The sequence below is a fragment of the Chelonia mydas genome, chromosome 1, assembly GCF_015237465.2.
Source record: "Chelonia mydas isolate rCheMyd1 chromosome 1, rCheMyd1.pri.v2, whole genome shotgun sequence".
Taxonomy (NCBI): Eukaryota; Metazoa; Chordata; order Testudines; family Cheloniidae; genus Chelonia; species Chelonia mydas.
In genome coordinates, this window is record NC_057849.1 from 122,974,715 (window position 1) to 122,996,436 (window position 21,722).

General features: G+C 43.8%; 1 protein-coding gene and 1 long non-coding RNA gene across 15 annotated transcripts in view; one reads left to right on the forward strand and one right to left on the reverse strand.

Annotated features, from left to right (window-relative positions):
* Window positions 1–10,733, reverse strand: part of P2RY8 (P2Y receptor family member 8) — a 46,551-nt gene extending 35,818 nt beyond the window's left edge. The window contains exons 1-5 of one of the 14 annotated variants that reach the window (XR_006287824.1): window positions 10,396–10,721; window positions 4,511–5,361; window positions 4,247–4,374; window positions 3,318–3,400; window positions 220–358 (exon numbers count right to left, since the gene is read on the reverse strand). The gene's annotated coding sequence lies outside the window, so the exon portion shown is untranslated. Of the gene's footprint in view, window positions 1–215; window positions 359–3,317; window positions 3,401–4,246; window positions 4,375–4,510; window positions 5,362–10,395 lie in introns of those variants that run through there. The other 13 variants (XR_006287826.1, XR_006287825.1, XM_043537748.1 and 10 more) reach the window with 13 other exon arrangements.
* The window catches only part of LOC122464005, a 78,342-nt gene that overhangs the window by 3,190 nt on the left and 53,430 nt on the right, over window positions 1–21,722 (forward strand). The window lies entirely within an intron of this gene.

Sequence of the window (21,722 nt, forward strand, 5' to 3'; positions counted from 1 at the left end):
GTGGGCCCTATAACCTATTTTGCAAGGGGAAGGTCCACCATAGGGGAATCTCCACAGGGTAACACTCATGGAGATGTCCTTCCCCAGAGCTACAGGTTTGCAGTATTGGGCCCTAGCTGATGTCACGAAGAGCTAAAGCTGTGAGTTTATCATCGGGATAATCTGGATATTTTCACTGTCATTTTTTAAATAAAAATGATATCAACAAAGGGCAATTACCCAATCACCCCGCAAAACTGCTTTTATTTTTCCTCTGGGCATTCCACTGAAAGTCAGTTTGTTGCAGGCAACAAGTTCGTCAGGTCACAGAATCGTAGAAACATGGGGCTGGAAGTCTTTGCTGCCTGGATACAAAGGGCTGTAAAATATGGTCAGAATTAATGAGATAGTATTAGATGCCACTATAAAACCCATCTGAAAATGAAGAGTCAAATGCAGCTTGACACACTGCATTCCTTGCACATGGCAGCTCCATTTTGTGAATACCCACCGGTGAGCATGCCTAGCTCCCATTGAAGTTAACAGGAAGTAAGGGTGCACCACATTGTACAATCAGGCTCAGAGCTGGCTGCAAAAATACCCTTTATGTAGACCTGTGACATCTATTTCTCTCACTTGTCCAGCTTGTATGTTTCTGGTCTGTTCTACATGAGAAAATATCACATTTATTTATGACTTCTTTCAGATTTACAAGGCAAAGTTGAAGCTGACAAAATATTGGTAGTAAATTGATTTGTTTGTAGGAGGAGGAAGGCTCTACATGGTGGCTAGCCTTGCTGCTAGTCCAATCCATATATATAGTGGTTGGCAATGGCAGGCAGGTACCACATTGAGAGCACTTCTGAGTGTAGGCCTGAGGCCTATGGAATCTTCTGACGTGGGATTCCCGCAGCCTCGCCTATTGATTGCATATTTATACCTGCCTCTGGAAATTTCCACTACATCTGTCCGAAGAAGTGGGTATTCACCCACAAAAGCTTATGCTCCAATAGGTCTGTTAGTCTATAAGGTGCCACAGGACTCTTTGCCGCTTTCTATTGAAGTTGTTCCTCTTTAATTAAATAGTTAAATATTCTTTGGGCCAGTGAAAGAGTTAGAACGACTTTATAGCCCAGTAGTTAGGGTACTTGCTGAGAGGCAGCAGATACCTGTTCAAATCCTTCCTCTTCATCAGCTGCAGGGGGCACTTAATTGGAATTCTCTCAGATCCCGGTGAGCATCCTAACCATTGGGCTGAAGATTTTAAGGTGGAGTTAAGTGCCCTCTGAGCAAACCTACAAGATCGGGCTCCACAGGCAACTTAGGCAGAGGATCACCTAGCTTCCCCCAGGTTTATAGCTTGTTCCAGGGCTTAGGTGGGAACAGATGCCTGGACACGTAGAGTGAATCAGCAGGGCACATGCCTAGAGGCAGAAACGTAGGTGCCTAGGGAACTTTTACTGCAAAAACTGAAGTGCTCAGTGGGTTTAGGCACCTCTAGGGTTAGGCGGCAGCCAAATGGGAGGTTATGGATCACAGTAGTGCCTAAAAACAGGGCTCAGGCTCCAAAGTACCTTTATGGCTCCCACCTTTACTCAAACAAGTAATCGCACTGACATCGATAGGAATAATCATGTGAGTAAAACAAGCAGGTATTGGGCCAATACAGCATGTGAAATTGCCCTGGGTACTCCTTGTTCTCTCGAAAATATTTTAGTGTCCACAGGATACATCTGATTTAATTTAATGAAGTGAAAATGTCTTTTAAAAAATGCAGTTTGAGACCCCAAATCTCTCAGAGGACCCTGCACCCTGAATTGTGATTTCATTTCAAGTGAGAATTTGTCCAACTTTTTTACTGCAGAAGCTGATGAGATCACTAATGCCCATTGCAGAGCAGGGAGTTGCTAGTTTGTCCTGCTAGAGGTGTTAGGTGATGCCATTAGCTCCTGGAGTTAAAACACATGACCCAGAAGTCAGATCTTTACATGGAATTAAAGGAGGAACTGGCTTTCAGCCATTTTGTTTGAAAATGTATTTAGTTGTCATTGCTTAAGCCTAGGCATGTATTCAGTTAATGATTTTGGCTCATTTATATATACGTTTTTCTCTAACGTATATATAAAGCAGTTTAGTTCACTTTATGGCCCTGGTCTTATGCCCATTGAAGTCAACAGGAATTTTGCTTTGTTATAGCACCCATCAGCTTTTGCTGACTCGAACGGTGATTGATCTGCAAAAAGGATTTTGAGGAGCTGTGTATTTCTGTGGACTGTAAAATTGATACCAACTACTCATTTGTGGTCATCAACACTGAAGTGACCTATAGGGAGGTTACTTCTAAAAATGTAGATTCTTTATTTCCTTTCCTTCTGTGTTAGCAAAATGCCACACTGAGATATCACTGGTGGGCACTAACGAACCTAGAGTGACAGATTTAAGTACTGTAACATCACTAACCATACAGACTGTGTGAAATGTTCTCAATGACTTTTGGAACCTTGCAGTTTCATTCGTCCACTACTAACCATTCCCTTACATCCTGTCCATAGTATTATCTGTGTCTTGCAATGCGAGCCGTGCTATGGCTCCCTGAGTGGACTGGCAAAAAGTCACGCCCCTGACACGATGGTGAACCTCTTGGCAAATTTCAAGCCCCTGCTCCAAAGCTTAGAGGAGCTAGAGTCTCTCAACAAAACAACTGTAAACATTTTCTAACATGTTAAACTACGTATTTTCCCCTAACCTCGTTCTGAGATACGGCTGAAACATTTCTGCTGAAATTTTCGAAAATATATTCCCCAAGAGGCAGACACCTGGCATGGAAGATTTCAGTCTGAGTGGTTGGCATTTGGCAAAGTTATAAGCAACTGAATACTGCATCTTATAATAGGACGTGATAGGTTACCTTACTATAGGTGCCACTACTATTGCAGCCTATACCTATGAGAATTGGCAGGTTTTTCCACACCTCTTGGTGAGGATTGGTGTTGGTTCATTTGAGTACACGTTTCACCATTGTAGACTCAGGGAGAACAGGACTGTGTCCAGTTGAGTGTTAAATGTTTACTTTCAAACAATGGAGCTTCCTCCTTTCTGCCTGGGAGATTATTCTTCAGTCTAATTGAACTAATTATTTAGAAATTATTTCTGACATTCAACCTAAATGAGCCCTTTCCTAATTTCATCCCAATATACCTATCAGGTGCTCTGGAACTTTCTCTCACTCCATCTGTCACTGGAGCTGCTCAATCTAGGTAATAACAGACTGCTACAAAACACAACACTTTTCATCTTAAAACACAACCGTATGAGTGCAAAACGTTGGTCAGACTTACAGGCAGTTCCCTAGGGAATTTTCATCAGATCAGTGCTGGTGCTTCCACACTGTAACAGATTTTAATTTCTGTACACATACGAGCTGCAAAAAAGAGCCAAAAAACAACAACAACTTTAAGAATATCATATTTCAAAATGATCAAATCTCAAGACATTTCTCAAAAACAACGAGGAGTCCGGTGGCACCTTAAAGGCTAACAGATTTATTTGAGCATAAGCTTTCGTGGGTAAAAACCCCACTTCTTCTTGCATCTGAAGAAGTGGGGTTTTTACCCACAAAAGCTTATGCTCAAATAAATCTGTTAGTCTTTAAGGTGCCACCGGACTCCTTGTTGTTTTTGTGGATACAGACTAACACGGCTACCCCCGATACGAGATATTTCCCAGTTCACACAAGCACAGATAACACGATCATAGTTTTCAAATGGGCTAGCTAGCTCAAAAGCATTTATGGGCCAGATTTCCAAAAGTGCTTATTCAGCACCCACAACTGAGGCCAGATTTTTAGAAGCACTCCCCCCTCTTGTTCTTTTGCACCTACCCCTTTTCCAGATTATTTCCCCCCAATGCTACTAGTTGTGGGTTTTCATTACAGTAGTTGTTTGTGTTCAGAGTGTTTAGTCAAGGGTTGTGTGTGTGCAGGAGGGGAGTTGAAGAGAGGGGTGGAAGTCTGGCATCCCAAGGTGGGCAGATGGAAGGTTGTGGTATGTGGTCTGCGGTGCACAGTACTTGTGGCAAGGGTAAAGTGTGTGTTTCTGAGTAGAGGATGTGACATTTTGGGAATCTGTCTGTACAACACATGAATTCTGTGTAAGATTATGAACTCTCTATGTATCGTTACCAAACTGCAAACTATCTTGAAGGTGCTGTTGCCTCATTTGATGGGAGATTAATAATATTGCTTAGATAATATGGGTTATAGTCTCACCAATTAATCTGATCAGAAGATAATAAGGTTCTTGTCCCAGAATCAGGCTACACAGAATTTGCAGGGACCATCGGGATGTCTGACTAGGAAACTCACACTGAGAACAAAAGGCAGCTTTAAGCCTATTGCTGAGATAAATGGAAAAGTAATGGAATAGCAATCAAATAATAATCAAATAAAGAACCAATTACAAAAGCAATAATATTGTTCTAGCAGTACAGGTGGTACTATATACTATAAAGACTTCTCGATTAATATACTCACACCTTCCTTGAAAACCTGGTGATAAGAGACAAAGGACCAGCCTTGCCCCTGGCATGTCAAGAGAGTTCAATGGTCCAGGTTCCTCAAGTCTTGAATGAGAGATGAAGACCACAGAAGAAGCTGGAGCTAAAAGCTATAGAAAGACTACAGAAACTAACGTAGAGTTTACTTAAAACTAACTATTAAGAACTAACAATGACGAACTAACAATAAACAAGCTGAACTTCCCCAATATGGTGGGTTGCCCCTATTATAGGGCCTGATCTTTAGTGTCCTCCTTCCATGTCCAAAGTTAACTTCCTCACCCACAAAAATGTTAGGGTACACTTTCTCTATGGGCTGGCATGTTCATGTGTATTAAGACATATTCGTAACTATTAGAGACCATTAGCTCATCCTCACCTCTGTTGTTTCTGTCCTGTTTTGGTTATTTCTATGTTCTTTGTGATGTACCTGTTAACTCTGAAAAAGTCCATGAACTTGGGTGGTCTTAACCACCAACTTGCTTTGACTTGCCCACTTATCTATGTGAAAGGTCACACACATATATACTGTATGTTTTAGCTCGTCACCAGCTATCTAAGATAAAGGTCTCGATCATATGTATGTTAACTTGCTTTAGCTTAACATACAGGATGTTGCCTATAGGTTCCTTGAGTTACAGTTAAAGTACTCTAATACAAACGGATAACCCTATTATAAAACCAATAGCAACCCTATAATGTGGCAAATGATCAACTCATAAGAAAAGACATATATGCAAGCAAGCAGGCTAGCTCTATAGGCTACAGAGCAACCTTTTGCCTTCTCTGTTGTCTCTTTGTCTCCGTATTAGACAGAAATTCCAAAGGCTGGTGGCAAAAGAATAACAATAGAAGTTAGTTCACTTAGCTTGCTTCTCTCTGAAATGTCATAACTCTAGAGAATAGGATAGTGCCTCCCCAGGAGAACCGGTTTGTCTGGGGAGAGGTCAGTGGATGTATTTGGGATCTTTGGCCACTTTTAGCAGCTCAAGCTGACGGGAGGTCATATAAGAGGCAGGGAAAACACTGCTTGCCTGACTTCCTGATCCCAGATGGTCCCCCAAGGACTCCCAAGGGAATGGTGAACTAATGAGGGGCAGTGCAGTTAGGGTGTTTGTTGTTTTCTACATGATCCATACTCTCTTGTGCTTTGTTAAGTAAAACAGCAAGAATGTGTTAAATGCTGAGCAAAGTCTCTCTGTGTTATATTCCTCACAACTGCCATGTGCCTCTGGAGAAAGGGAACTGTAAATGAGAAGACTCACATCTTGGAGTGGAGTTCTGAGAGAGGATGTTTCTAAGTAGGGGGGAGTCTGAAGGTTCAGCAATGAGCCCAGGGGCTAGGCAGCTGGACAGCGGGTTCCAGCTCCCAGAAGGGAGTGTTAGACGCTGGGTTGCACTCTGAGGGTGTGCCTTGGGACCCCAAGATTGGGGTAGTGGCTGGGCTTCATTCAGGCTCCAGAAGCTTAATACACCCTGGGGACCTAGGGGCTGAGTCCTTCACAGCAATCTGCTGGGTGGCCTGGAGGGGGTGCCGTATCAGATCTGTGACAGTGGCCTACAGACTACATACTGTTAGGTGGCTTCCCGTTTCACTCGCCTGCTTTTTTGTGGGTTTGTGTCTGTAGCAATTCTAAATGCTTCACAGTGAAGATATTTTGTGTGTTAATTTTCTAATTATTTCAGTACTTAATTGGGCTTTCTGCAAGGGGACCTGTGGTGGTAGAAGCAGCTGCACATGTATCCATAACAGGTACACAATAAAATATGATAGAAAAATGTAGCCTTGTATGCAAAAAGGGTTTGTGTGCCTAGCCCCCATACATTAAGCTTCTGGGCCTCTACTCCCATCCATCAGCAATGTGCATAGGGCATAAACTTTCAGTCATAACAATAAATAATGGCTGACCCAACATTTCTTTTTTTTTAATGAGCTATTGCACAAGACCTGCACAGGACCCACCTCATTACCAAGTTTTGTGGAGGTAGATGATGGCTTTTTTAAAAAGAAATATTCATCAACAATGAAAAGTAGGTTTTTCAGCCAGAGGCCTCAAAGGTTGCCCATTAAAAACGTATAAAAAACCTGACAAAAACTACACAGACAATTCAAAGGGCCTCAAATCTAACCCTGTGAGAAATTTCTTTTAGCAAAAAAACTGGAGCGGATTGCTTATTTTACGTCCATTTTTAGTACACAGTCCTAACTATGAAGCTACTATCAGGCTTCCTTCATGTAATACATGACCCAGAAAGCAAGCCAGCTTGACTCTCAGAATCCAAGCAGTTTTCAGGGCTGGTGGTCAGAACAAACAAACAAGCTTCTTTTTACTTGTAAATCCAGCACGTTTGCTCTGGAGCTTGTTGCGGCACAATAAACCTGGAACCCCATGATGCCATTTTTACAGAGTCATTTCTCGGAGTAGAACCACATTTTAAAACTGTACTTAAACAGAATGAAACAGTTTTGGACAAAGGCAAAAGAACAGGAGACAAAAAATATGGCAACAAATCTGAAGGCTCGGAAATTGAATCAAAACTGTAGTACTAGGAAATGGAACCTGGCCTCCTCAGTTTCAGTTTAAAACCATCCTTTTATTTGTAAGCAAAGCAAAGAATACGGAATGACTGAGAGATAGTAGCCATGGAACTCCACTATGCTATTTTAACAGCCCTTCTCGCCTACCATAGGGTGCAAATCCTCACTGAGAGGCCATTGGAGCCCTGCTCCCCATGTTCCAGAGAGAGACCATGGGAGGCCTGCTTCATGAGCCTAACAACTAGCTTCTTAAAGAGATATTGCTGGGGCCTGGTGGCTGGGTGTGTTTAGTTTGGAAAAAGAAGATTAAGGGGGAGACATGATAGCCATCTACAAATATTTGAAAGCCTGCCATAAAAAAAATGGATAAAAATTGTTCTCTCTTGGCACAGAGGCCAGGACAAGAGGCAAAGGGTTCAAACTACAGCCTAGCAGATTTAGATTAAATCTCAGGAAAAACGTCCTATCTCTAGGAACAGTAGGACAATGGAACAAACTGCCTAGAGAAGTCTTGGAAGCTCCTTCACTGGCGATTTTCAAAAGGAGGCTGGGTGGCCATCTGTCTTGGATGGCTTAGACACAACAAATCCTTCATATTGGCAGGAAGTTAGACTAGATGACCCTTGTGGTCCCTTCTAGCCCTATGGTTCTATGATTCCCCACCCTCCTACCCACACATGGTTTATTGGTGGGGGAAGATCACACTGGCAATTTCTCTTATAAATCTTTCCATTTTTGTCACTACAGCTAACCTACCCCTTTCTTCTTTTGGTACTCTTTCCAATCAGGGGCATGCACAAGGGTGCGGGGGGGGGGCAAGCAGAGGCATCCCCCCCCCCAATAATTGACAGCAGCCCTGGGGCCCCGGCGGGGAGAGCAAGTTCCTCTGGCCCTGGGGCTCCAGTGTTGAGAGTGAGGTGCTCCAGCCCTGGGGCCACAGCGGGAAGAACGAGCTCCTGTGGCCCGGGGCCACAGTGGGGGCACAGAACGTGTCCCCCAGAGGAGTGGAATTTAAATTTGTTTGCACCCCCCTGCTTCCAACCCATATTCCTGCACCAAACAAGAATACTCATTCTGACCAAGAATATTCTGGGCAAAATTTTTAAAGACTCTCAACTTGGCCTCTCATTTTTGCACTTACAAGCTTTGCTGAGAGCAAAATTGCCTGCACAGTTAATTGCAAGTGTAGATGATACCGGGTAAAATTGTCACAAATACTTGGAAGTATCTTGAAAAGCGCTGCAGAAAGGTGTAGGGTGCAGCTGGAGATGTGGATTCAGCTCCAGGCTCCCCACCAACTTCCTGTTTGACCTTGAGCAAGTCACTTAGCCTCTCTCAGCGTGTTGACACTGCAGCTGAGACTGAGCCTCCTAGACCAGGTAGACAGATTTGCGGTGGGTGGGGGCTCATGCTCGCATGCCGGAAATAGCAGTGTGGATGTTGTGGCAATGACAGAGACTTAGGCTAGCCACCTGAGCTCAGACCCAAGGGCCAGGTTGAGCTTGAGCTGGTTGGCTAACCCGAGCCTCCGCTGATACTGCAATGTCCACACAGCTATTTTTAAAGCACTAGCATGAGCCCGGCTGACACAAGTCTGTGTACCTAGGCTGGGAGGTTTGCTCCTAGCTGCAGTGTAGACCAAACTGTGGGCCGTGCCCACCTAGGGGGGCGCAGAGAAACTTTGGGGGGGGCAGCTGGTGCTGTGGTGGGGAGGGAGCACCACCCAGCCTCGTTCCTGGCCCCAGCCTTAGCTGCTGGCCCCAGCTGCTGGTCCCGCGCCCGTGGCCCTGCTCCCAGCCCCGCACCTAGGACCCCAGCTGCCGGCCCCATGTCCAGGGCTCTGCGCTCGGGGCCCTACTGCTAGTCCTGCGCCCAAGGCTCTGCCCCCAGCCTCGACTGCCACCCCCATGCCTGTGGCCCGGGCTGCTGGCCTTGGCCCCCGGCCAAGGCTCCACTCCCGGTCCTGCCTTCAGCTGTGGCCCCAGCCTTGCCCCCCTTACCCAAGTCTGCCTCCCGGAGCCGCAGCCCTGCTCCCGGCCCCGGCTTCAGGGGTAAAGAGGGGGGTGAGGTAAAAAGTTTGGGGACCACTGGTGTAGACATACCCTGTGAGCTCTGTTTCCTGTCTGTCTGATGAGGATAATAGCACTTCCCTTCCTCACTGGAATGCTGTGAGGTTAATACATTAAACACTGTGAGGTGCTCAGATTCTACAATAAGGGGGTTGAATAAGTACTTAAGACAGAAGCGTCTTAGGAACCCCATTGAAAGTTGATGGGACTTATGTTCCTAATTCACATGAGGGCTTTTGAACCTCTTATCTAGAATCTATGTAGGTATTTTTTCCATTTATAAAATCCAGAAGGTGCTCATTCGAAAAGGCAGGCACAGTCAGGTAGTCAATGTCTAATGCTACAACTGATTGTGGGCAGGGCAGGTCCTTTTAAAACATTGGCCTACAATAGCTGAACATTTCCAGAAATCATGGAATAGTGATGGGCTGGTGGCATCATGCTATTATTATAAGTGCCCTACAAATAACTTTTTTGAAATATGGAAAACCTTTCATATAGAAATAGTATATTGAGAAAGACAACAAATACAACATGCAAAAGTGCACTGTGCTACAAGAAGACTTCCATCTGGTACTAGTCTGTCAGAGTTCTGCTTTTATGCTGTGAGGCAGTCACCAAAAGCCCATGTGAAATTATATCTTTTTATGGTCTGACTGCATATTTATGATTCTTATTGTGTGCATGTGCTCACGCTGTAAACTTCACTGCAGATGTTTTGCCCGCGCAGTCTCAGAATGACTATAAATCGCAACTCTGCAAAGGTTAAAGATACATATCTAGTCCAGATTTACAAAGAAATTGGGTACAAAGTTTATTCACTTGGGTTTCTATCAAAGACTAGAAGCTGATTCTCTGCTTTTATGATGTCACTTGGAGTTCTTTACATCTTTCACAGTTCTTCTTACTAAAAGCAAAATTTACACCTGATGCCCCTTTATTCTAATAGATTATTTGAACATCTTAGCTGTTTGTCCTACTACAGTACCTGCTGCAATAATTCGGACTGATTGCAAAGTTACCTTTTTCTAATATGCTGTCACTTTAACCCATAAAATAATCATTTTATTTCTAAATTGTCCAGTCATCAGTGCTGCAGACATATATCGCTCGTTGCTTTTCAGTGATCATTTTGGACTCTTTCCATGAGTAAAGAATATGGCGGGAGGAGGGAAATAAGCCAATCTTTATTTCACCTACTGAAAAACTACTCTAAAAAAAGAGCATGAAAAGGAAGTGAAAAGTTGTCCTTACCTGCTCCAGTGTATGGCGTAGCATGAAAAGCCCATAAATGACAGATTGGCTGTTAGAAAACATCTTATGTTGGTTACTCCTCAGAGCACAGAGTTCAGGAAATGACCATATATTTCTGCAACCGTTAGTTGTTTCCTCACTTTGCAAGTTGACTGTTTTGATACACCCCTCACGTTTTTTTTAAGTTCAGAAAATCTTTCTTCGTCTCCCAGTAAATCTGTTTGGTGTCTGATGGCTGTGCTCTCCCGCTGACTAGTTTCACAGTGAGAACGTGAAGCTTGCAAGAGAAATGGTGAGCCTGACAATATTTCCACGTAGTAAAAGGAAATGGAGCTTCTAAGATGTTTACTGCCCTAGCGTAGCAAGTGCACAAACCGTAGAGGGAAAATAGTAGAGTAAAATTTTCAGAGGCACCTAAGTGACTTAGGCTCCTAAATCTCATTTTCAAAAGAGACTTGGGTACTTAGGAGCCAAAATCCCATCCTAAGTGCCTAAATTCCTTTTGAAAATGAGATTTAGGCTCCTAAATCAGTTATGTTGCAATGCTGAGCACAGGCATGCCCAAATACATTAAAAATCTGGGCCTTGGTCTAGAAGCAAACTGCTGTCATAGGGATATTTTCAAGTGGTCACTATACATTTCCAGTACTGTTTTGTTCAATTTCTAGTTAGTCCACCTCCTCTATAGAATCAATACTTGCTTGGTGCTTTGGTGCTTACTGAAGACAGATTTCATTGTAATAAGTATCTGAAGTTGCATTAATTGTACATTTAAGTTTTATTGCAGCAAGCATATGTGTAGAATCCATTACATTCCTAGTTTCTTTGGAGTAAATTGCTATTATCTGGAAGCTTCAGATGGCAATTTTTAATAACCTTAGAGTTCGGCCAATGCCACTAGTTGGTGACTCAGCTGGTGCTGTGTGAATAACTGATTTTCGGTTCATAGGCAGTTCTGAAAATTCAAAAATAACATTAGTTTCAAGTCAACCCCAAACCAAATTTTTTTTAGAAATTTTCAGTGAATTGAAAAATCAGAAAAAGAATAATTTTGGGTCCAAAAAAACATTTTGTTTTGATTTGAGGCATTTTTAACTGTTTTTAAAATAAAAGCAGAGAAAATTTGGAAATGAAACCTAACTTTACAAAATTGAGCAGGAGGTACCTTTCCTTGTTTACCCAATAGCCCAGTGGTTAGCCCACTCAGCTAGGCTGTAGAAGATCCAGGTTCAAATCCTTACTCTGGAGCAACAAATTGAAACCAGGTGTCCCAAATCCTAATCCTTCTCCCTCACAGGCTATTGTGTGGTGGTGATGAGTCAGCTTAATCTCTCCTATTGAAGCTGCTCCACTTTGTCTGAAATCCTTCAGTGTTTATTGGGCCAGAGAGAAAGACAGTGACTCTATAGGCTATGGGGGTCAGGGCATCCTCCTGCGAGGTGGGACCCCAGATTCCAATCCCTGCTCCAATGAATATTTAGTTATTTATACCAAGTAGAACAGCTTCAACAGAAAAGGTCAAGAGCTTGTCCCATGCTACAATTACCCAATAGCCTGCTGGTTAGAGCACTTACCTGGTATATGGAAGATCTCAGTGCAAGTCCCTGCTCCAGAGGAGGGATTCAAATGTGGGTCTCCCACAGCTGAGATGAGTGTCCTCACTATTGGGTATAAGGGGACCACCTCCTTCTTGTCCATTTGTGAACCTAACCTGGCATTTTCAAATATATATATATATTTTTACCAAAACAATTCATGAAAATCAACACAAATTTGTGAAATGTTTTGGTCGACTCAAATCTGCATTTTTAGTGAAAAAAAGTTTTGGATGAAAAATTTCACCCAGCTCTAGACTCAACTCCCTCATTTGGGGCTTTCCCCAAAGAACACTGAAATCAGGAGAAAGACTCCCCTGACTTCAATGAGCTTTGGAGCAAGGCCTTGCTGTTGCAAGCTTTGGTCCTGGTCCTGGGAGAGGCCAAGTATTTCCAGCATGGTGTTAAGTGCCCTCAGTGCCCACTGTGCTGTAGGTCATTGGCATCTCCCAGGATCAGGCCCTGTGACTTTATAAACAAGACAACAAATTCCCTTTGTTATCTGTTTGGTTGGATTTTAATACAGAAAAGCATAATTAAAGGCCAGCGGTAAAATCCTGACCCGACTGAAGTGAATAGGAGTTTTGCCATTGACTTCAGTGGGGCCAAGGCTTCACCCCAGGGATACATTTCCAAGAATAAACAAACAAACAAACCAACAAAAAAACCAATGCACAAAGGGCTAAATCCAGCAAGGCACTCTGGCCTCCATCCACAAAAACACGTAGGCATGTGCTTAACTGTACACATGCCCAATCCTATTGTCTTCAGTGAAATCACTAGGAATAGCCATAGGCTTAAAGTTAAGCTCATGCTTAGCTAGATGGAGCTCAGCGCGCTCAGCATCTTGCAGGATCAAACCCTAAGTCAGTTATTTTTATCCTCTGTTCTTAACTGGCCACATGCTACATTGTTTCACATGCAGAAATCTTAAGGGAGCTTTGCATACAACAGGATGGCTGTATATGGCCTCAAGTGTTTCTCTCTCCTTGGCTGCTCTCACTTTTGCACACAAAAACTGAATCAACTGTCACTTGCCCGACTGGCTTTTTATGCTGAGTCGAAAGGTAAAGAGAAGTGACTGACTCAATATTGCCAGCTGCAAGAGTTCAAAAATCATAAGATTAGCTTAAAAATCATGATATTTGTATTAAAATATACATTGGGGTTCTTTTTCTTTTCCATCTGGTTTCCGAGCCTTTAGGGTGCATTCACTGCATGTTTTCAAGCTTTTTTCTACCACCCTGAGGGCTAGATAATCCATGTATTTATCTGTCTTCTGAAGCTGGGTCTTTAAGAAAACACCAAATATTACAAGACTTGTGGTAAAATTGTGGGAGTTGGGAACACTGTTAATAGCGCCAAGGGATTCAGTTGGTGGCATTCATTCTACAGAATGCAAATCCTTGGGTGAATCCATCAGCGCTGCTCTTGTGTAGAAATATTATTTAGGAGTGCTATTGATTTTCACGATAAAGCTTTGATTTTCTCTAAAGCCCTTCAGCATGGGTGAAATCTTGGCTCTACGGTAGTCAATAGCTAAACTCCCACTGACTCTAGTGAGTCTTGCTGTGGACTCAGATTGAAAGAAGCAGCCAGTTAGTGCTTTTTAAGAATTAATTTGCAATTACAAATGTCACACCTTCCTAGGAAACTTGGGCTGGATAGTGTATTACACTAATACCCTTTTACACTGCTCTGGCAATGGAAATGGCCTTAAAATGAACAGAAAAGGCTCCCCTCATTCTACCCCTTGTGCATAGGGCTTCCCTGGATAGCGTAGAGCTACTGCAGTGGGGTCTGCACCAGCCCAGTTCCTGCTGGCTCCCTGTATAGCAGGTGGAATAGATGTGTGACCAGAGTGCACTTTATTATCACTATTCTGTGCTTCTCACTGTCCAAGGGAAACAGAGTATGGAGGCTGCTCAAACTTATACTGGGACCAGCAGACCCGTGCATGGCCCCAAAAATGTAGGGACCACCCCTTTCCACCACTCCATTGCATTATCCAAGAATGGAGAAACTGAAAATCGGGCCTTTGCCTTAAAGGTCTACACTAAAGATACAATGCTTGCATAGCGATAGCCCTAGTTCTGAGGGTGACCCTCCTGGTAAGATGACCTCTCTGGAGTCTGTTCATGTGGTTATTGAATCTACATTCCTTAATTATAACTTGCACTAGGCTGACTGGTCAAATACGCACTGGTGTAGTGTGGAGAGGTCAGCTTTAAGACCTGCTTATTTATGAAGGGGCAAATGTAGCCCCCTTGTCTGCCGCTGTGGAGGACCCCCTGGCAATAAACTATTACAGTTTGATTGTGCAAGGGGAAAGCTGAGTATGTGGCCATGCAGAGGGCATGCAGTCCCTGCCCATCTTGGATCCCAGTTCAAGTATGGCTCCTGCATGGCCATGGATGCAGTCAGGACCAGGGCAGTCAAACAGAGGGTGGATGTTGCTCCACGGAGCCTTCTGCTCTTCTTTCTCTCACCATGTGTAGGCTGTTGAAGGGAAACCCTGAGCGACTTCAACCATTGTGCTGAAGTATCCTCCTAGGAGCAGCTCTACAGCTACTTTGCAGGCCTGAGTGGAGAAATTTCTTCCCGTTATTTCCCCTGTGCAGCTACCCCAGCATGCATTCCAGCTAAGCAGGGAGCTGGGCTAAGGAGCTGGCCCTCGATTACTATTAATCCTCCATAGATTTTACTGTGCACATTTAAGATACAGTTATAATGAGACACTTTCCTTACTGTTACACATTTTGGTAAACTCACAGTTCTCATTGATTTAGCCTGACCAAGTTGGTTGATTAGCTCCCTTTACTTTAAATGTTGCTATACCAGAATAAGTGGGGTAGTCCTGAATAACAGCTGAACACTCCCAAAATGATTCCAGGTCTGATAATTGCCTTGATTCATAGATCCATAGATTCCAAGGCCAGAAGGGACCATTGTGATCATGTAGCCTGACCTTCTGTATAACACAGGCCATAGAATTTCCTTGAAATAATTCCTAGCACAGGTCTTTTACAAAAACATCCCATCTTGATTTAAAAATTTGCAGTGATGGAGAATCCACCACAACCCTTGGCAAATTGCAGGGATGCAAAAGTGGGGGAAGAGGGAGATATGGAAGGCCAAGGGTCAGCCTCCTTTACCCCTCGCTCATAGATGTCAGGGGCAGCAGCTGCAAGAGGTGATCCCTCAGCATGTCTGAGCCTGGCAGCCTGCAAGCAGTGGGCCTAGCTACTGGGGTGTGGGGTAGACCTCCAGGGCTCCAAGTTCAACTGCAGACACTGCAGAGCCTGCCAATCTCCACCCCACTCAGACAACCAGGGTCTGAGTCACCCAGCTCCTGGAATCATGGCCCCAGTGGGTCCCCTCCCCGGGAGTACCCTTAGCTTTAAGGGGCAAGGAGAGCTGGCCTGGTCCCTGCTCAGCCTCCCACAGGGGAGGGGTAGCCCCAGGGCTGTCATTCCTGGAGCTGGGGAAGGCTGAGCGGGGCCCAGGTCGGCTCCCCCTGCCCTGTGCTGCTCAGGAGCTCCTGGGGAGGGGAAGCCCCAGGGCCATGATTCCTTGAGCTGGCCAGCTTGGGTCCTGGTGGGGCTGGAGCTAGCAGGCCATGCAGCAGCTGCAGCTGGGCTCCTGGCTCTTGGGGAGACCCCTTAGGTGCCTACTTCCTGCTCACTGCGGGGCTCAGACATGCCAGGAGGCCACCGTTTCCAGTGGTGGCAGAACTGGGGATGGGGAGTACTAATGGTCTGACTCTGGTAATATGGTCATGTTTCCGCCACCATGGCCCTGCATGTCGTTCCCTGTAAACTGCACATGGGGAGGGGAGAAAGGTGAAAGTGGGACCCCAAAAGACAGGAGCAGTTGCCTCGGCACTTCGGCTCTGACTGGGGAGAAGGTAGGAACATTTGACCTAGGCCTCATCCTTAGTATAATTGTGGTTGCGCTGGTAAATTGTTCCAGTGGTTAATTACCCTCACTGTTAAAAATGTATATCTTATTCCCATACTGAATTTGTTTAGCTTCGACTTCCAGGCATTGGATCATCTTATACCTTCCTCCACTAGCTTGAAGAGCCCATTATTAAATATTAGTTCCCCATATAGATACATATAGACTGTAATCAAGTCACCCCTTAACTTTCTCTTTAAGATTAAGCTATTTGAGCCGGTCACTATAAGGCATGTTTTTTAATACTTTAATCATTCTCCTGGGTCTTCTGTGAATCCTCTCCAGTTTATCAACATCCTTCTTGAATTGTGGGCACCAAAACTGGACACAGTATTTCAGCAGTAGTCACACCAGTGATATATTATAACCTCTCTACTCCAACTTGAGATTCCCCTGTTTGTGCATCCAAGGATTGCATTAACCCGTTTGGCCACAGTGTTACATTAGGAGCTCATGTTCAGCTGATTATGCACCACAATCTCAAAAGCTTTTCAGAGTCACTGCTTCCCAGGATAGAGTTTCCCATTCTGTAAGAATGGCCTACATTCTTTGCAGATGTATACATTTACATTTAGCTGAATTAAAATGCATATTTTTGCTTGCACCGAGTTTACCACATGATCCAGATCACGCTGTATCAGTAACCTGTCATCTTACTTATTTTCCACTTCCCCAATTTTTGTGTCATCTGTAAACTTTATCAGTGATGATTTTGTTTGCTTCCAGGTCATTGATAAAAATGTCAAACAGCATAGGGCCAGGAACGTATCCCTGCAGGACCTTACTACAAACACACCTGTTTAATGATGATTCCCCATTTACAGTTTGAGACCTATCAGTTTGCCAGCTTTTAATCCGTTTAATAAGTGCTATGCAAATTTTATATCATCCTAGTTTTTTAATCAAAATGTTCTGTGATAGCAAGTCAGGCACCTTACAGAAGTCTAAGTATATATTATATCAGCACTATTATCTTTGTCAGACAAACTTGTAATATCATCAAAAAAAAGTATCAAATTAGTTTGACAGGCTCTATTTTCCATAAACCCATGTTGACTGGCATTCATTATATTATTCTCCTTTAATTCTTTATCAGTTGAGTCCCATATCAGCTGCTCCATTATTTTGCCCAGGATTTATGTCAGACTGACAGGCCTTTAATTACCCGATGTGATGGGATGCATTTGGTCTTTGCAGCTACCTACTAGGGGCCTCCCGTCCTACTACACCTCAACCCAAGAAGCAGCGAGCTGCCAGGAAAAGAGCAGCAAAAGTGGGTCCTCCAAGCTTGCCTAGAGAAAACTACTAAGACCTGGTCCTCCAAGGGCTGGGGGCCAGCAACAGCCAATCTAGGCCTTGCTGGCCCTATAAAAGGAGCTGCAGAGGCCTAGTAGGGCAGTTTCTGGCTGGGACCAGAGAATGGTGGTCCTCTCAGGCCAAAGGAGCCTGACAATCAGGAGAGATTATGGCTTGGTGAACTTACACAGCTGGGATAGCTGAGAGAAGAATTTGAGAATGTTGGCCCTGAGATAGGGGTGGTCTTAAAAGGGCCTGGTAGGAAATAGTAGTGAAGGAATGAGGTAAGTAGGGCATGGTAGCGTCCCTGGGTTGGAACCCGGAGTAGCAGGAAGACCTGGGTTCCCCCACCTCCACAAGAAAAGTGGCATAAACCCTGAGAAGGGGATAGGGCTTATTTGGGAGTAAGAATAAAGGGCCCAGAGCCAGGACTGAAGACCCTAGTGAGGGCAAATAGACTGCTTATTGATGGGACTCTTTAATACCCTGGAAGGGGATCATTCAGTCTTTGTGGATTGGCCAGAGGGTCAAGCCATTGAAGAACTACCAACAACGTGTCAACAACCTACAGGGAATGCCAGGAGCAAGAAAAGGATTGCAATGCCACATCCAGTCACAAAGAGGTGATCAAGAGGTAAGTATTTCCCTTACACTGGGTCATTCTTTTTACCCTTTAAAAATATTAGCACAACATTAGCTTTCTTCTGGAACTTCACCAGGGTTCCAAGACTTATTGAAAATCAACATTAATGGTCCAGTGAGCTCCTCAGCCACCTCTTTTAAAACTCTTGCATGCAAGTTATCTGGACCTGCTGATTTAAAAGTATGTAACTTTAGTTGTTTCTCTTTAACATCCTCCTGAGGACTAGTGGAATGGAAAGAGTATATGCTCATATGATATAACTACATCACCTGTTTTTCCCAAATACAGAACAGAAATATTTATTGAACACTTCTGCCTTTTCTGTACTTTTATTGATAATTCTACCATTTTCATCTAGTAATGGACAAGTTCCATTGTTAGGATTCTTTTTTCCCCACAATATACTTTAAAATTCCTTTTTATTGTCCTCAACTCTGCTGGCCATAGATTGTCCCTTTGCTTCCCTTATCAGTTTTCAACAAGTCCTAGTTTCTGATTTATATTTATTATTGTCAACTCACCTTTTGTTCCATTTATTATATTTTAATTTTTATAGCTGCTTTCCCTTCCCTTCTAAGCCAGGTTGTTGTTTTTTAAAAAAACAATACACCCTTCTTTATTAATTGTGCGATTGTGACTTTTTGAGCATCTAGTGAAGTGTTCTGAAACAATTCCCAATTATCATTCACACTTTTTCTGATTAAATTCTTCCTCCCAGAAAATTTGGAACATAACTATTTTCAGCTTTGTGAAATTGGCCCCTTTAAAGCACTGTATACCATTAATTTTTAGTTCTGTGCCGAGTTCCTCTTTAAGTGTCAAGAGAAGGTGTAATATAGTGTTGGATGCCATCTATAATGTTTAGAAATTCCACGGATGTTTTAGTTCTGGAAGCATGAGACCTCCAGTGTATGTCACTCAAACTGAAGTCCCCCATGATCACATACCTTTTTTCCCTACATATCACAAGTAGGTGCTTAAGGAACTGGTCATCCTGTTCCCTAGTGTGATTTGGTTGTCTGTAGCAGATATCAAGTAATACCCAATGTCAAGGTTCCTTCCCCACTCTGAACTCTAGGGTACAGATGTGGGGACCTGCATGAAAGACCCCCTAAGTTTATTCTTACCAGCTTAGGTTAAAACTTCCCCAAGGTACAAACTTTTACCTTTTGTCCTTGGACCTTATGCTGCCACCACTAAGTGTGTTAAACAAAGAACAGGGAAAGAGACCACTTGGAGACGTCTTCTCCCCCAAAATATCCCCCCAAGCACTACACCCCCTTTCCTGGGAAGGCTTGATAAAAATCCTCACCAATTTGCATAGGTGAACACAGACCCAAACCCTTGGATCTTAAGAACAATGAAAAAGGAATCAGGTTCTTAAAAGAGAATTTTAATTAAAGAAAAAGTAAAAGAAAAACCTCTGTAAAATCAGGAAGGGAAATACCTTACAGAGTAGTCAGATTCAAAACATAGAGAATCCCCCTAGGCAAAACCTTAAGTTACAAAAAGACACAAAAACAGGAATATACATTCCATTCAGCACAACTTATTTTATCAGCCCTTTAAACAACACAGAATCTAATGCACATCTAACTAGATTGCTTACTGACTCTTTACAGGAGTTCTGAAGAGTATTCCTGCACTGGTCCCAGCAAAAGCATCACACAGACAGACAGAACCTTTGTTTCCCCCTTCCCCGCGCACAGCTTGGAAAGTAACTTGTCTCCTCATTGGTCATTTTGGTCAGGTGCCAGCGAGGTTATCCTAGCTTCTTAACCCTTTACAGGTGAAAGGGTTTTGCCTCTGGCCTGGAGGGATTTTATAGTTCTCTATACAGAAAGGTGGTTACCCTTCCCTTTATATTTATGACACCACATCTTGTGCTTTCTCTGTTAGGGCATCAATCCATAAGCATTCAAGACCATTTTCTTCGAAGTTATCAGTGATTTTGAAACAGGTAATGCCATTTTTGACACAGAGTTCCCCCCCCTCTTGCACACTCAGTCCTTCCTAAATAGGCTATAACCAATGATTTTAACATTCCAATCATGTGAATAATCTCACCAGGTTTCAGTAATACCAACTAGATCAAATTTATATTAATAAATAAACAATTCCAGTTCCTCCTGTTTGTTACCCAAGCTTCTACCATTGGTGTAGAGGCAATTAAAGAATTTCTCCTCTTCAGGTCCTTTGCTCCCTTGATTAATTTTGTTCCCAACATCTTGATTCTGTGCTAAATAAGCCCTCATGTCTTCCCTCTTTTTACCCTCCCCTTTTCTTATTAGGCTGACTAGAATAGTCAGGTGGGTATTAAACTATCCCTGAGGAGATTGGTTCCCCTTCTGCTGAGGTGGAGATCATCCAAACTATACAGCCCTCTCTCCCTATAGAAATTGGACAACTGTTCCATGAAACCAACCCCCTCCACCCTATATCGCTTACCTAACTAGCAGTTCACTTCCATAATCTTCTGCCTTCTGACCTCCTTCACTCACATGACAGGATCTTAGAGAAGAGCACTGGTATATTCTTCTTCAGAGTGCTTCCAAGTTCCCTGAAGTAATCTATCTGTGAAATATCCTGGAACACCATGCCATTAGCGGTGATATGAACCAACACCAATGGATCTTCGCTTGTTGAGTTCAGTAGCTATCCAATTTTAGGGTGGCCTCTTCTATTTTTGTTGGGGCTGACCGCAGGTTACCTTGGGCTGTTGTTACAGCATAGTTCGGGGGGACCTAGTAGTAAACTGGCTTTGACCGGCCGGGCTGGCTTGCAGCCACTCAACTGGATAAACAAGTGAAGAAATAAGCAAGGCCCAAGACTGTGAAGTGTGGGAATAGAAAACAGTAGTGTTTCCTGCCAGAGCCTGCTTGTGGGTGAATACGCCCTACTCCTTAGAAGGATATGATGATAAAAGTGGCTATGAGAGTTGCTATGAGGTGAACAGTCTCACCTGTGGACCTAGGCCTTGTGGGTGCCCAGGTATTCCCCATGCTGGAGTAGCACCTGCTACGAGCCCTCAAGGACAAGGCTGGAGGGTCCAGGACTGTCCTTAGCAGAAGGGGCGTAAGCATTGATTCTTGCTTGCTTGGTTAGTTGCTGGAAAGCACGTATTTAGTAACGCATGAAGGCTGGGAAGCTTATTACACTTTCTCAATTAAACTGATTATACTTCTGCACCTGGTGTGGCTTCATTGAGTGTATCCGAGTCCCCCTCCCCCCGCCCCCCCTTTGGCTTGACAATCTTGACTCTGGGAAGACAGCACACCAACCCGTTGTCCATCTGTCCCCTGCAGCATTTTCTTTTGATGTTTCTGAGTATTCAGTCCCCAACAAGGATTCCCTGTATTCTTTGGATGGTTGCAGAACACTTTCTGTGCAAGCTTGATTTTTCTTACAGGTTGGGCTGCTCTGCCATCCATGTGTATGTCCCATACATCTTTCTCTTCCTTGGTCCAGCTGGATCTTGAGAGAGATCTTCCACAGTTTTCACTCTGCGGACCTGATATCGATTGGAGAATTCTAGATATGTGGCCCTCTACCTGGTCCTCTTCTCCCTGGTCTGCCTCCAGTCACAGAGAATGCCACCAGGGCCTCTTGCCTCCAGTGGCTACAAGCTGCCAAACCTCCCCTCTGATTCCTTGGTGACCAGCTCCTTTCTTCCTTCAGTCTGGGATACTGATGTTTACCAAATCTGGCTGCCTAGGAACTCCTCAGCTTCTCTGATTCTAGTAGCATCTATACTTGCCCATCCAATCCAAGAATCTTTTTCTCCAGCACAGCCATCAACCTGCATTTTATGCACAGGAAGTCCTTTCTGGCTT